General features: G+C 38.5%; 1 protein-coding gene across 12 annotated transcripts in view; it reads left to right on the top strand.

Moving 5' to 3' along the window:
• CSMD1 (CUB and Sushi multiple domains 1) overlaps nucleotides 1-17,078 on the top strand; it is a 1,157,973-nt gene that overhangs the window by 57,672 nt on the left and 1,083,223 nt on the right. For 3 of the 12 annotated variants that reach the window (XM_083828016.1, XM_083828015.1, XM_083828027.1), the window contains one exon: nucleotides 1-17,078. This exon is cut by the window's left edge; it is cut by the window's right edge. The exons of 8 other annotated variants lie outside the window; for them this stretch is intronic. The gene's annotated coding sequence lies outside the window, so the exon portion shown is untranslated. One more of the 12 variants, XM_083828018.1, reaches the window with a different exon arrangement.

Below are 17,078 nucleotides of genomic sequence, written 5' to 3'. Positions count from 1 at the left end.
TGCTGAGAATCTGCCTTAATGAAAAAAAACCATCATTCTCTGTAACTGTCTAAGCCATATCAATAAAATGAGATTTCAGGGGTGAAATCGTTGAACTACTGATGTAATTGGCAAAATTCCTGGAGATTTTTAATAGGGCCAGGATTGCACCATAGGAGTGTTGGCTCTCTTTGGTTTACAAATAAATCACAAAGCATTCCCATTCATGTTTGTGTTGGCTGCTCTAAGTATTTATGAACAGATTAGGACAGAAATTTTCTGGACTTGTAGCCTACAAAGTGTCTTTTTTTTTTTTTTTTACGTTGGTAATTCACTTTTTTTTATTGTGTGTGACTGCCATCTTTTCTTGACTGGATAGATGTTTCTTCTTTACAGGAGACAAATAATTAATAAATAACAAATAATCCACTTCTGACAAGAATTTGAAACATAGTATTAATTCACAAGAATTTCTTAAATAATTTTTCTCCAGTAGAATTTGACAAGGAAAAAGTAAGATTCCATGAAGAGTAGCAAAATTTGAGCTTTTTATTCACAAACCTCATTTATAAGCTTACGCTCTTTACCTGATTACTTCTGAAAATAAGTATGCAATACTCTCCCTCTGTTGTATTTTATTACTTCTGTTGGTTCATAGCTTTCCATTTTACTGCTCAAATCTTGTATTTTTCTCATCTTTATGGGCTCACGCACATTTGCTGCTATTGCTTTATGTACTTGTAATATCTATGGACTCACATTATATATGATCTCAATTTATCATTATCATTTTCTGCTCTGTGATATATTATTGTAAATGTGGAAGATAAAGTCTCCACAGGAAAGCTATATCTTATCTGTAAATTGAACTTCTTTGTTGCTTATAAGGTTCATATCATGCATTTTTGATAATACTGTATTTAATAAATGTCCAAAGGTAACATTTTAATTTTACATGCCACTAGCATTTCCTGGCTGCCAGGTAGTGAGACAGATGAAGAAAAATAAGATTTGGTTTTCAAACAGTAGATAAGTAAAAATAACATCTGATTGCTACTGATGTCTCTTCAGATACTAATACACATTATCCTGTGGCTAGATTATTGCGCTTAAGACATTGGCAGTGCTGTGTCCCTAGGGAGAACCTCCAGTGGTTTGAAACAGTGGTTTAGCCTCTGGTATCACATAGAGCATATGTCAGATACATGTCATCTCCCTCCTTGTGTTTCAGCTGACAGCAGCAGCATATTTCATACCCTGAGAAGGTTTACAGCCCTTCTTCAATTTCATCTGAAGAAGACACCATAACATTTGAATGGTAGGCGAGAAAGGTGAAAATGATGCTGGCAGGTTGTTTCACGATGCCTTCTCATGCTCAGTCTCGGGTCTGCTTTTACAGCAGAGGAGGTGGCAAGGCCCCAGTCGTCATGGTTGCTAGGGGTCTGCTTGCCTGTCATGGATGTCTCGAACAACAGAACTCACCTTTCTGTGAAGAACGTGGAGTAAAATACATATGCTGCTGGGGGTGTGGGGATTGGATTAATTAATTAAAAAAAAAAAAAAAAAGCCTGTATATAAATGTCAGCAAACACGACCCTGACTATTTTTAAGGCAGCCAACTGTATAGCACTGCGCATGTGGTGATAAAAAGAGAGGTGGTTTTGTGGTTACAGCACTGGGATTTAAGATGCCTCTCTTCATTCTCTGCAGATCGCAGGCATTTAATGCAACTTTCCCGTCATTCTGCTTGTAAAATTCAGATTGCAGAATTGCCCTGTCACCGAGGTGAGAGTACAAAGGCTCAATGCTGCCACTTCCAGGGGGAAAGGTGGTGGAACCAGGGCAGCGCTCCCAGCGCGATGGGGCCTGGTTGTGGCAAAGAGCACTGGGCTCTGGCATTGCTGCCATAAGGCCCGCGAGGTGCCCAAGAGTGAGGCTGGCAGACACATTTGCTCTGGTAAAGTCTCAGCCCTGGGTCCTGTGCTGCAGGCCCTGCGCCACATCCCAGGTCTCGTCCTCTCTAGGATGGTGGGTGGCCAGGTCAGTGTCCCCTCTTCTGGCTGCCTTGCTGGATATGAGACTCAGGTTTTATTCCGATATGACGTGAATGGGTTGCTCTTTGTAAAACAGCCCTGAAGTCTGCCTTGCTCTTGTCACTGTGTACCACTTTGCCCCATGTTTGTATTGTGCGTATGGCAAGGCTCAGGTGTGCTTTTACCTGGGCATGGGGGAGGCCATTCCACTGTGAGGTAAAAGCCCTCTCAGACTTGTTCTCCCATGCACCTGGGGTGGATGTAAGCCCCCTGGCACCAGAGCTGCCACCATGACCTCCAGATTAGGAACCCCATGGCTCCTTCTCTCCAGCAGGAGCAAGAGGAAGGGGTCACCTCTACCCAAGAGTCAGGAGAACTGCCACTGCTCAGGTCACTGCTGTGGCTCTGCAACGCTTATGTTCAAATGCTCCCAGTGCTGCTGAGTCCCCGTTATCTCTGACTCCTTGGGACCCATCAGTTAGCTGGTCTGCGTCCATTAGGCGCATGCTTTACTGATATCAAATAGCACAAGTATTTTACTCTGAGTGTCATGTAGTGCTAAGCCTTGCAAGTGTTTATTACATTTACACTGTTACTTTTACCAGCTAAGCCTGTCATCTCATCAAAGAATTTTCAACAAGGCCTGTTTCCAGGAAACTACAGCAGTTATGCATTTAGGCACTTTTGAAAACATGCCAGGTATCTATCTGAGTCTTTGTGCACCGTGTATCTTCAAAATCTGGCTTTCAGTGTCCTATTATAGTAGAGTTTCAGATCTATGGGAAGTATTTTTATCTTTTTATTGCTAACAATGAACACCTCTAAGAATCTGTTAATTGAAAAACAAAATGAAACTATGATTTAAGTGCATCAGCATCATCTAATCACTATTTTTAATTATGGATAACCTGCTGGAAGACACTGTATGTTAGAAATTTATTGCATTCTATTTATACAATATAAAAGACTGCTGAGGTAACTAATTAAAACAAACAAAACAAAACACACACACACACAGAGCCTTATATCATCTTTAGCAAGGGGTTTGGACCTGCGTAAATATGTGTTGCTCTGTGGGTTGTCTCTGAACAAATGAAAAGGCAGCTTTAGGTCTCAAATATGTTTAGAAAAATAGCTATGAGAAGTGTATAGTTCCTGGAGCTTACAGTGTTCGTAATTTAGGTCAGACTGGACTAAATAGTCACCTTCAAGTTGTTTGACCATATAAATAACTTGAACTTGGTATGTGATTGTAGAGTAATAAGCCTTTAAGTAACACTCAACTTCTTACTACTCTTGAACTTTTTCTTTAACTCCCATTCAGTGGCCGATGTGAGTAAATTGTAATTCAGTGTCTGCAAAATGTCTTTTTTAGTCTTGCTAGGCCAGACCAGTATATATATGTATATATAAGAAAAATGCTGGTATTTAAGTTCAGAACTGCAAACTTGAAACCTGCTGTTCAGCCAGCACTTATTCTTCATGATCTTTAAGAGCTACAGATTCCTCCCCCTTTAAAGTCTTTCAGGAGCTTCAGCATAGCTGCAGAAGTGTTCGGTAGGTTCAACATTGTGGTAGGACCACCATTTGCGACCCAGAAAATACGTGCAGAGGGTACCATTTAAGAACATGAGAAACTTACTGAACAGTCACAAGAAGGTGTTCAAAGCCAACTACGCTTTTAACTACTGCTTTCTGCTAAAATGGAGCACGCCTAGCCCATAGATTTCTGTGTAATATCTTTGCAGTTACAGAACTGGAGGATGTAAGAGGCAGTTTCACCCACATTTTGAAGTGGCTCAAACTCAGATTCCTCAGCTTCTAGGATATTTTTTTTTTTTGGGGGGGGGGGGGGAAGGCAAAAAAAGGAGCAAGATTGTGCAGCCTGATGGTTAGAATGCTCACTGAATGCTCATCCTTCCTGCCCTCATCCCTTATGAAGCTTATATTAGACAGTCATTGCATAAAATGCAGAAATAGACCTTAAAACAGGATTGGGACCCATAGCAACCTCGCTTCCCCTCCGGCTGTGTCTGAAAAGAGATGAGTGAGTACTGTAAAAGAAAGGATCTTTTTGCCTTGTCTGGCAGGCCTGCATGTGCATTTCCTATCAGGGAACAAAGTGCCTAAATGTTAAAATCATTCTGTATGAACAGGAAAAAAAAAAAAAAAAAAAAAAAAGGTCTCCTATGCATTTCATACACTCCTGTATTTTTTGTTAAGAATTAGTGTATTTTGCAATAGTATTTGCCTGAGAATCAGCTCTCTTTGAGTCCCTAGGCCCTTAAAAAAGGATGAAAAAATGTTTCTTGTCCTTCAAGCCTCTTCTAGTGAAAAGAATTCTTACCAGGTTTTATAAGTAACAGGTTCTCTATTGTAGCACTAAATGTGCTTATTTTGTGTGTGGCTTTTTCCTGCAGCCAATGCCCATCTCGCCTGTAGCAGCTCACAGTCCTTGCCAAGGGGCCAAGGGTATTTATACACTTTATATCCAAATACCTCCTGGGGATTTCATCATGCAAGACTTACATTACTTTCAACATAAATTAAGCATAAACCAGAGCTCTAGCTTTTTCTATTGAGCATGCACCAGCTGATTCAGAAGAAAATTATTGATAAGAGAGGTTTGCAGCTACTAAAATGAAGTGATTGTAAATTTGAATTTTCATTGCTGCTTTCCATTTTTGTTGTCTCAGATCTCCTTTGGAAAAGTCACATTTTTACCAAATAAAATCTATTCAGCATTATTATTATTATTTTAACAGAGCTCCTGAGTATATTTAAACCATATGGATACTGTGGATGAAAGATGTCAGGTTTGCAGTCAATTAGTTTTAATACCTGCAAGTGCAACTACTTTTTAATTTCCATTATACAGTCCAGACTCTGCAAATTCCCATAGGGAGGACAAATCTATTTTAATCGATAGATAGAAAACAACAAGAAAAATCATCTCCACATGCTGCTATTCCAACCGTTTCATTTCCTTCCTTAGGACACTTGAATGTCCATCCATGTAGATCTTCCCCTTTGAATTCAGTCTCTACCTAGAGGTTTCTAAACAGTTCTGATATGGCTTTCATTTTGGGTTCACCCTTTTCCTTTTTCTCTGTCTGTGCTCTGTAATAGCTCAAAACACCCGTTTTGCCTAACAATGCGTTTGAAAACTTACTATTATTCTCACTATGTTCTAGGTATGGACTCTCATCATTAGTTTGCTGGAGGCAACCTCCCTTCCTTCAGAAAGCGCTTCCTAGAAATCACTTCTTCTAGCTGGCCTTATGTGGCTGATTTTCATCCTTTGGCAACTCACCGCTTATGTCAGCAGACACTATATAGTGGGAGAAAAGACTAAATATCCACATAAGACATGTGGAAAGGAAGCATCCGATATGGCAATGTTAGAATTTGACAACAGTAGTTTTTCTTTTTTCACTTATCTCCTTTTTCCACAGTGTCCATCATCATTTGTTTATCATTAGTTGGCTAATTTAGGGCTTAATTGTGCTTGAAGGGAGATTTTGGACAGAGGAGAGCTGGGAGTGTTAACATGATTCAGGGACAATCAATATATCCTGCATTTCTGTTGTGTATATTCTCAAAGCTTCCATTTTTAGAAAACGTATTGACTTACCGGTGATGTTCTTCTGTAATTCTGCTGGAAAAAGTGGCAGCGGCCATTGCTTTAAACCGTTCCCACCCCATTAGTCTTCATGTCAGGGAGTGGGGGATGCGTGTTGGTAGTTATAATCGCTTTTGCGGCACAAGGGAGGCAGAGTTGTAAAAGTAAGCACTTTTGTAATGCTGATAGGGAGAGGAGAAAAGAATTTCCCTGTGTTCTCTGGTCAAACTCTTAAGCCAGTGAAAGAGAATTGCTTCTGTCACTTAAATTTTGAATAAATAAACTCTGAAATCACAGGTGAGGTAAGGGATGGTTGATATGGCTGAAGGTTTGTTGAAATAAGGATGCTTTTGAAACTGTATCATATTATACATATTCCTTGCTTTGTTTATATACATGTATTTAATATCTGCATACTAACAAGATGAGCATTTGCAACATATGCTGCATAACTTGTTTTTAAAAAGATGCAAATCCTCCACTTTTTGTCCTTTAACAGAACGTTCTGCAAAGGAAATCAGAAATTTCATAACATTTTGACCACTTTGGTGTATGCACAGGAGAAAAAAAAAAAAACTGTTATTTTGATGAAAACACATAGGGATGGTTTCTCCTGAAAAAGTATTTGGCATGTACACAATATGCCATCTGATGGTGTTCTAATTTTGTAGAAATATGTTTAAGCTAAAAATAATAATAATAAAAAAACTTGCATATACCTGATGAACAGTGGAACAAATGGTTTTGCTACACATTTATGGGTTACTCTTTAAAGGCTGGCCTTTTTGTATAACTGGAGAGCAATAGTTCTCATTAGCTTTAGAGAGCAGAGCAACCCATTTTAGACAAAATAATCATCTCCTCCAAAGAGAAATGCTTGCTCTTGAAATAAAAATGAATATTAGGATATTATTGCACTGGCAAGCTACATATCTAAAAAAAAAAGAAAGAAAGAAAGAAAGAAAGAAAGAAAGAAAGAAAGAAAGAAAGAAAGAAAGAAAGAAAGAAAGAAAGAAAGAAAGAAAAAAATCCATGCTGCTTAGATTAGAAAGCAAGATTTTTCTAAATTAGTTGGAAAGAAAAAATTGCCTAGTTTGGACGGAATAGATATTGAAAAAGCTGAATGAATTCCATGGCTCAATGAACTGTATTTTGATTTACATTTAAGATTCTGTTGGATCTTTACTGAGTGCCTTCATGTCCCTTTCTTCCTGAGGACCAGGAAGATAACATACTGCATCTCCTTTTTTTAGACATACTGTTTGGAAATATATTAGGAAGGCCTGAAAGGAAGAATATATCTGTATGCTGTGTGCAACTGTTAATTGTGAGAGGGGGACGATGAATGAACCAAAGCAAAGATATATTTTTGAAGATGTTAAATCAGTAGTGTGCAAAAGGGGCAATTAGTAGTATTTTCCTAAGAGCAATTTAGATTAAATTGCTTCTGAATGCTATTTTTGTTACATGCCTGAGCTGTCTCTAAAGCAGTTTTAGGAGAGCATATATTCTGTTAGCCTGCATTTCTGAAACCAAGGTAGAAAAAAGAAAAGACTGTAGCCTGTTGCAGGCATAACACCCTGAAGATTCATGTGCTATTTATAGATTAAGTGGGCAGGAATTTCCTACCCACTCCTTTTTTTTATTTTTTTTTTATTTTTTTATTTTTTCCAGTGGTTGTTCACTTGTATCTTATGGCATTTCATAATATATGCTCCGTAAAACAGAAAAATAGGATTTATTTTTTTCTTTTCAGGCAGAATTAGCATTGGTTTGTGTGGTAAACATCTCAGCAAAATTTTCCTTTTGTCTCCAGGCTCTAAGTTTCTTACAACATGCAATGCCATTCTGTTGAGCATTATCTCCATTAGCTTAAACTCCTGCTTTTGTTTTACTACAATGAAAGATCTGTGCATAAACTTTGTGAGGCTCTTAAAAATGGCTCATGCCTTTGGTCTTCCATGTGCCTATTTGTAGCTGGAGCTGATAGATTTGGATATCTGTGCTGTGACGTTCAGAATATTAAGACATAAAGTCATACAATTCACATGGACAGGGAATAGTAGTGTTCTTCTCATGTACCAAATTCCCTTCTGGTAACCTCTTTTATGCTATATGGTGTTACCTGAATAGTGCCACTTATACTGATGAACACTTTCTATATAAAAAGGCTAGGTACTTTGCATTTGATGGTTTTCTTGTGTACCTCTCCATTCTGATTCACCAAAATGATTTAGCAAGTTACTGATAGAATCCTGATTATATGGTATCTTTCTTCCTTTTCAGAATGATGTGACTGACACGATGGCCACCCATTAAATCTTGTCTCATGTTGAAATACCTTACATGCTATGAATTTGTAATGCTACAGTACTAGCAGCACTGCTCAAATCTAGCCTGGCTATCTTCTTATCCAGCTTACTGTTTGCATAAGAAATGACTAGTGTTTGAGACTGAGCACAGTAAAAGGGCACATTGTTTTCAGTATAATATCAACATTTCCTTGACTGGAACAGATTAGGCTACACTCAAAGTTTTTGAATCTCTGTGTCGCTAAATGTGTTGAAAAAGTAGTGACTTCAGTCTCCATCCCTCCAAACTGTAAACACTTAAAATGAGACTATGAAAGAGGCAATTGCTGGGCTCATAGTATACCTGAGAACCTACCAAACCTACAGTGGTATAACACTGTGTAGGGCCCATTACTGTCTCATCTGCTTAACCAAGTTTCCTACCATACACAGCAAGAACAGGATTTTTCAGCCTTCTTGTATGTGGCAAAGTTGGGGAATTATTGATCAAGCAAAGTGCGGTTCTATTCTTCGCTACAATTATTTACGGACAGTCATTGGGTCCAGGACAAGAACTCTTTCCATGGCGGTGTACCTGTTAGAAACTGTAACTACTAGAGAACAACGCTACCATCTCTTCCCATAGTCTAGTGAATCAAATCATGCACGGTAAAGTAGTGGTTACATGAGGACCCTTCGTCTACTGAAGCAGTAGTAAAAGTTTGGGATGGAAAGTGGCTGAAGCACTTTGGGAGGATTGAAGAGGAAAGGAAGCTGTGAATTCTCTCAGGCAGAAGGATACATGAAATCCAAGTCTCCCATTTAGTGTCTTCCATAGTGCTTCTGAATGGTGAAGATATGAGGCTGTCATTTGGAAGGGGATCACGATAGCTCCGGTCAGCTACTGTATTAAAAAATTTTCAAAACAAAGACTAGACATCTACCTTTAAGAAGGTGTTTCAAGCTGTTACTTGAGAAGCAGCAAAACAAGAAATACGTATTTTAGCAGTTAGTACTGGCGCCACTGCCCATGCCAACTCATTAAGAGTTTAGACATGTCTAACCCTGTGCATTGCATTGTCATTCAGGGTGCCCCATGCAGATGCACAGATTCTGCTACCTGGACTGGGTGCTCAAGTTTCTTTGTGAGTCCAGTCATTGATTTCCTTTATGCCTTGAGGAAACATTTGGATTCTTTTCAAATAGTTCTGACTAGAGGAGGAGGGAAAGCACAGGTTTGTTTCCTTTTCCTTGATAAGCTTCACAATGCAGGTAACGGTAGAGGTATTAGACAATGTTAGTGATAAATAATGATCTAACTTTGGTATCTGAGAGCTCTGCAGTAAAGAAAACCTGCCCATATGCACTGGGGGTGGAGAGAGAAGGTTTTATAACAGATTTAAAATTAGAAAACAAAATGGCCTGATTAACAGCAGTAGGAAGAGTTATGCAGAGGATGAGGGGAGAAATTAAAGGATGACATTCAAAGGCAGCTGTGAAGTATGAGAAGCTGCAGCACGCGGAGGTAGTCAAATCTAGCAGTACAGAAAGTTCTGAATGATCTGTAATGCTGGAATAAATCAGATAGTTGGGGGGGATCTTTCAAGTGGTGGATCATCAAAAATGTGGATCACCTCTACTTAGCCAGGTGGTAAACCAGTAGATTCCATCCTAGGCTAGAGCAACATATTGTTATTAAAAGTGGGTGTTGTCTAGGAAATGTGTGCAAAGATAATTCAGTCAAACTGACCTGCTGAGGATATGATTTTAGTGTGCACCAGTTTTTGTTGTTGTTGTTGTTGTTGTTGTTTGTTTGTTTGTTTGTTTTAGAAACAGAGTCTCTCCCCACCCCAACATTTTATTCTTCAGAAAGCAAATGTAATTCAGCTATTGCTGTCTCCATCTGAGAACGTATCTTTCACTTACCTTTCACTTATGGACGAAAGGTAGAGCTCCTTAACAAAGGTGCTTTCCAATTCTGGTCACACGGTGTAGAGAGAATGAAAGACTCTGTTGCACAGCTACATTAAGGAAACTCTTGATGCCTCAGTGAGGATCCTTATGGAGGCTTCCCTCTAGAGAGCTTTCCCGTGAAAGATCTGCTACAGTGCTAATGTGGACCACGCTCTGTCTTCTTGCTGCCCTGGACCTACCCTAACTGCCAACAAACTGCAGAAAGAGGCAACATAATGTGCCCATCTCTGAGGAGGATTGTGAAAAGAAAGTTGCAGGTGAGTAGGAGCCAAAACAGAAAGCACACAGATGAACTACAAAGGCTGCTGCATTTCTAAATAGATGATGGCCTTCAGTGGATAGACCCTCTATATAGTAGATGTAATCCACATATAGGGGTATAAGAACAGTACTTTACCATGCTAGACTGCAGTACACCTTCTGATGGTGTTGTATGAGGTTTAAATGAGACTACCTCTCTTGAAGATAAAGACAAAAAGTTGATACTTCCTGTGCTTTTTTTTTTTTTTTTTTTTTTACAGAATGCAGTCATACTTGCTGTTTTGTTAACTCCATCCTTCATTCAAATGCCTTTAGAAAGTTTGCCTTTTTTGTGGTGCATTTGCACCACTTTTGCACTACTATATGATGATAGGCACTAGTATCCTACGAAGAATCAGTAGAATTCTAATGCTTACCTTTTAGTATCCCAATATTTTCAGTTTACATTGTGATGCTATTTTTTATGGGGCCTTTTCTAATAGATACCCTCAAAATTTGAATTCTGATCAAAGATTCAATATTTAGACACTGTTGAGCCTGTCTAACCTCCTGGTTTTATTTATTTCTTAATAATCAGAACAATTCTTATGTGGCTTAACACCTTCAGTTGAGATAGAATACTTAACTCTTCAGTAATGTAAAAAGTTTGGGGTTTTTTTTTGAAACGAAATCCTAGTTTAATGCCAGTAATGTTACTTGTATAAGAATGTTTTCATTTTCATGTCAAACATATATATTAGTAATTTCTTTTGTTTTTAGATATTAAATGCTTTATATAATGACCATAGTTGCTTCATATATTAATATTGTTCCATTCCTTTGGCAAAGATACTTTTCGTGCATATGCATATTTAATTTCGGCCTATCCATTGCCACCATATTTCTTATATTTTGGTTTTGTGTTTTGTACAGATATATTGCCTGCATTAATATGCTTCTGCCAGCAAACCATATTTTTGAACATTTTGTAGGTTATTTTGAACATTTTTTTTTACCAGTAATGAGAAACAACTCATAGAACTTTTTAGTAGACCTCTGAAGAGTGATTTTTGAAGTGTGATTTTTTCAGATAACCTGCCATTCTTTGTATTTTTCAGAAGAATTATTTTTATTATGTTTTCTTTGAAATTTTCTACTTTTCCATGTTAAAAGAGTATAGAGGAGTTTGGCAGCAAAATATAATGTCAGGTTGTGTGCCACATTTGACTCAACTGATTTTTTTGGCTGTTTTAACTGTTATTTTCAGGCCTTCTCGTTTGAATTTTCTGAAGTTTTCTCTGATACGTCGTCCTTTGTTTCTGAATTGTGGTGCTTGAACCAGTTAGATTGAGGAAAACAATTACAAAACTCCAGAGATGGATCTCCATCTGCAGCTCACTGGGAGTGAATTGCAGCTGTTGTCTTTAGCTGTCTTAATTTCTATAAATACATGTGAATGTCAATACACACTGAATAAAATAAATTCTCTTTGCTTTGTCTTGAATAATTGTTTTACTAAAAACTTAACAGTATCTGAGGAAATAAACTGATACTATTATCTACCTCTCCTTAGTGAAAACTGCACCACCTGTGTGGTACATGATGGGTGGAAGTATAGGGAGTCTATTGCTCGTACTGGTGTGATTTGCATAGCCATTGGGATGAAGGCAGTAAGGTGCTTGTAGGAAGCTTTGTCATAGAATCATAATTTGATAATGATTTCTCTGCAGAATATTAATACTACAGGCATGGATTTTTTTTATTCTTTTATTTTTTTCTGGAAGGGGTCTTCCACATGTCCTTTGTAATCTGGGCTCTTGCCTACCTGCAGAACTCACTCAAAAATAAATGTATTTCCTATCTTGCCGTCAGTTCAAGCTGAACTGAACTTGCTCTGTACTTTATTTTCTTACCACATTTATTTGCTGTTCAGTGAAACTGCATACGACATGTTTTACTGTCTTTGTGTGGCATTCCTGTAGCTTGTACGTTATTATTATCACAAAACCCTTAACAAAAGGCGACAGAAACATCAAACAGGAGCAGAGAAGCCTGCTGGAGAGCCGAGCAGTTTTCCGGCTGCAAACTAGAGCCAAACCTCCCCACCTTCGGAAGATGTGGATAAGCGTGCGGTGCTCATTGAACGCGGGATGCTGCCGGGGCGGGAGGGGGAGAAACGTGAGCCGAGGAATGGGAACGGGGAAAACGGGGGTGGGAGGAACAGGAACGGGGGAAATGGGAGCGGGAGGGACGGGAGTGGCGCCGCGGGTGCTGCCCGCCGCGGGCGGTAGATGGCACTCGAGGCGAGGTGAAGGCGCTGCTCGGCTCCCCGCCGCCCTGGCCGCCGTGGAGAGCGCTCTGGAGGGATGCAGAGGGGTGCTGGCCTTTGCCACCTTTGATGGTGGGACCGAGGAGAAGACGCAGGCAGTGCACAGAGCGATCCTGCCTCCCAACGGGGCTGCGTTAAGCAGAGGCGTGAGCCTGCGTGATGTTGATTTTGTTGCTGAGCACGACGGAAAGCCTCATGTCTTCGTACACCCGTGTGATTAATTTGAGGCCTTTGAGAAGGTAAGACTGCCCAGTTGGCTGAGAAGAAAAGCTATGCACGCAAAGTCTGGGTTCCAATGAGGCAGCCGTAATGGAACATAAGGAAGTAACTTCTTTATTAGATAATGTAGTACAAATGTATACAACTGAATGTATACTAATATCAGGCTGGTTCTTTGATGGTCTGAAGTAAAACTGCAAGAATTTCTTCAAAATCAATGTCCTAGTTGTTGGTCATTCAGTGGTACAAATCCCTCCCCTCCCCAAGGAAAAAAAAAAAAAAAAAAGGAAGGAAAAAGACAATCATCTATTATAATAGTTTTGGGTGTTTTGCTTTTGGGGTTTTGTTTCCCTCTTCCCTCTGTTCTCCCTCTTCAAAGGAGAAGCACTTACTTGATACGATAACAGGGGCATTTGTACATCCTCAAATAAAATTAGGGATGAAATGTGCAAAACAATAGCTTAGTTAGTTCTCCTTACATGGTCTTACAAACATATTCATCCCCTCTAAAATCAATCTTTTTACGGGCACTGAGGGATAAAATGAAAAGAAGCTGCTTTTTCATCAAATTAATTATTTCCCCAAGCTTTGTATCTTTCTGATACTACCATAGCCAGAGTGGTTGTTCTGGATTAATGCTGTGTTTAGTCAAAACACGAGTACTGTTTCCTCTACTGTAGGAGCTGCTTTAGAAAACACAGGACATACTAAAATAAGAGACATTTTGCATGTTCTTTTGTTGTTGTTGTTTGTTTGTTTGTTTGTTTGTTTTTCTTTTGAAGTAGGGTGTGTGGCAGAAGTAAACTGATAATATTGAACACAGGCACCACATGTCTCAAAATCCTACAATTGAGAAATGGTAGACATTAGAATGCTGGAATACAGCACCTTTTGCATCCTATTTAATGTAATAGCTGTTATCCTGAACTAAAATATGACATGGCATTGGCAGACCCATGTGCCCTCTGTAAGAATAAGGTCATGACTACACTGCATTCCTGTAATGCTCAATAGTCGTACATGCTGTTTGAACACATATTTTTTTGCAACCTCCATTTCAGGGCCACATCTTAAAAGGTTTTATAAGATTCTTGGCAGTGGAAAAGATGCATTTCTAAAATTCAGTAGGCAGCTTGGAAGTAGGATGTGCAAGATGTGGCACTGAGTTGAGATTCTCCTTTGTTAATGTAAAAATGGTAATGAGCAGAAAGAATCCTCAGGCTGTGATTTGTGCTCTTTTTTTGGAAAGATTCTTGACCTTTTTTCCCATGAGAAGAGCCTGTGAGGCTTCTTAATACGTCCTGCTTTGCGGGCAGAATTATTCCATCTTTCTGCTTGCTTCCTTAGCAATGTCTTCCACCATTTATTTGGGAGAGGCACTGGAAAGATATTTTTGCTTAATTAAATATTTTTTAAAAGTTATCAGAATTCATGAGAAAAAAATGCCAACACATCTGTGATTTTTTTCCAGATGTTTCCTGAAAATCTTTTTCCTCTGATAAAACACTATTAAAATCAGAGAAGTGTATTTGCACAGCCTTCCTCAAAATAAGTTTTTTCTTAAATCATTTCATCAATCATTCATCAGAAAAGGAAACTATGCATATAAGGATGAGAGGGAGGAAGGAATGCAAGTCATAGCTGTAAAATTGATATTCTTTAACATGCTGATTTGTTATGACTCCAATTTGCATTATACGATACTTTTTGTGGGCAAGTTACTAATCTATTAGTGCTGCATAATGCCAAGCATGATAACCATTACTTAATGGAAAGGTCCCTTACACAATCAAGCTTTAAAAGTAGCTATATTGCAGGTGACGAATTGTAGGCGAGAGAGGTACGTGAGGAAAAGAGAATATGACATCTGCTCTACCTCCTGAGATAGATAAAGTGATTAGATGATTCCTAATATTCTACCTTAATAAGAAGCAGCCTAAACTTGGCTACAGTTTGGACAAATAGGAATCATGTAGTTAAAATGATAGAGACTCTGTTTTTGTTTTTGTTTTTTTAATTTTATTTTTTTGGGGGGGAGGGGGTGGAGAAAGAAAAAGAAAGAAAATGAGATTTCCCCAGATTTTGTGTTAGATCCAACAGTTGCAGACATGACTTGGCTGGAAGGCTTACAAGTAGAATACGAGCAGACTTAAAAGTATATTTGATGGTGTCTTATGTAACACCTTAATAATTCCTTAGAAAAACATCGTAATATTAGTCATGTCATTTCTCTAGCCTACTGTAAGGATAAATTTTTAAGCTGAACTTTTTGTGAATAGATTTAAGGTTTATTCTAACTAGGGTTTTCAGTGATATATGATTTAGCCAGTGTATGTGCATTAATTGTAATAGAGGCTGTATGGATCATCTTCAGCATCTGGACCAGGTGCAGCAAATTCTGTGGGAAATGCTTGTAGAAAAGTGCAGATTAAACACACTGTTTATTAAAACAGTAGGAAGAGACAACTGCAGCTAATACGTGCCTTGCCCATTGGCTAGATGGAATAGCAGCTGTAACTTTGAATGGTGATTCGTAGCCAGGAAAAATTCTCATGAATCCCAGTCTGAGATGCAAAGAATGTAAGAAGGGAGCAAGTGAACAGGCCCATGTACAGGCTCCCTTCTTACTGGTATGCAAGCAGCTTCTGAAAAGATGAAACTATAGAAAAAGGATGAACATCAGAGATTTGACCTTATTTTTAATGAAAACATTGCACCCGTGCTTTACCATTTATGTGATTGCTCATTTGAAATAAAATAAGATGGAGGGATGAGGAACTGCAAATTTCCCAGTTGTTCAAGATACTGGAAAACATATCTTTAGCTACATATTTTTTGCCTCTTAAAAATCATGTGGAAATCATGCATTTCCTTAATACTGAGCAGTCCTTAGAGCTAGCCCTGTTCTACAGGGTGTTCTGACCACACTGAGAAATCTTTTATTCCTATTGGTATTCAAACATCTGAATATCTTTAAAGGGCAACCATTGCAGAATTTACAATATTTGCTCCATAGGCTTGCCTTGAAACATCAGAATCTTTCAATTCTCCTTGTAAGCACTGATGTTACGTGAAAAACAGAGGTCTGCTGATGTTGATAAACTCTCTGTTTGTCTGTATGGTGACCTGAATACTTCCAATCAAATGCAAGATAGCAATGTTATGTTTCCCTGTTTTCTTGTACTAATCTACAGTTTCATGCAATTTAGACTTGATGGAGAAATGGTGGACAAAGCATGACATACTTTATTTTATGAACTCAGCCACAATTTTCTTCATGTTACTATTGGACATTACTAAGAGGCAGCCTTCTAAAGTCATGTGGAAATCTTGTACAGTTTTCTGCAAGGGAAAGTTTTCCTGCTTAGTTCCAGACAGCAACATTTGCTAAAGAACTGTAGAATATGTGAGTTGATTCTGGGCTCAAATCCAAATGCACACCTTTGCTATTTTGAGTTGAGATGTAGGGCAGGATCATTTTGTATATCCACCCTGGAACAGTATATTTTGACCATATCTTTTGGCTGAACAACTCTGAAGCCAGAGCGAAGGTTGTATGTACAGCACTCACATTCAATTATTTTGATTTAGCCTAAGGTGATTTATGTCTTGGAGCAAGCAAACACTAACAGGTACTACATCTGTATGAAGTACGCTGATGAAAGATGATATTGTTGCTCTGAGACACTGATGAATTCTCTGCAACAGTTCTCTGAGCTAGTGCGTTGTGTTTTTTGCTAGAAAGGAACAACAGCTCTGTAATGTTTCAAGTGTGTTCCATGTACAAAGTAAATTCTCCTGTATCCCATCTATCATGAAGGTTCTGCTCTCACTAACACTGAAGATAAACTAGTAGAAAATTTTGTGGATGTTCTTTTATGATTGATTGACTTTTCCCATGGGTTTCCCATGGGTTGGAAAAGAGCCAAGGTCTCCTGATTCCTCTTTCGACATCTAATTCTGGAATCTTTCTTCCTTCTTCCTTTCTCTTCCTCGTTTCAGTATGGAAGTACTTCTTCCTCTGTTCTTTCTGCAACAGTGTTGTTTTTCATAAGATTGCAAGGAGAATTTGAAAACACTTTCAGTCAAGTGCGATATTATTTTTATCTTCCTCTTGAAAGCTGATTCTATGTGAATTCTGCCTACATTCTTCCAGAAATCATCAGCCTCTTCTAGAGGATGTTGACCTACATATAAACCAATAAAACTCTAAATGAAAGGTGCTTAACTCATTATGAAATGACTCAAACTGTCCTTTTACTTCTCTCAGTTGTGCATATCGTTCCTCCCTTTTATGCATACAACTTGTACATGTTGATCTTTCTATAGGCTATAGACTTGAAATATTCAGAGGTCAGAAAAATCAACCTGGTCCGATCTGGTATGTTAAT

This window comes from Anser anser (genome assembly GCF_964211835.1).
Source record: "Anser anser genome assembly, chromosome: 3".
NCBI classification, from domain to species: domain Eukaryota; kingdom Metazoa; phylum Chordata; class Aves; order Anseriformes; family Anatidae; genus Anser; species Anser anser.
The sequence above is the reverse complement of the archived record's forward strand: the minus strand, read 5'-3'. Positions and strand labels throughout refer to the sequence as shown.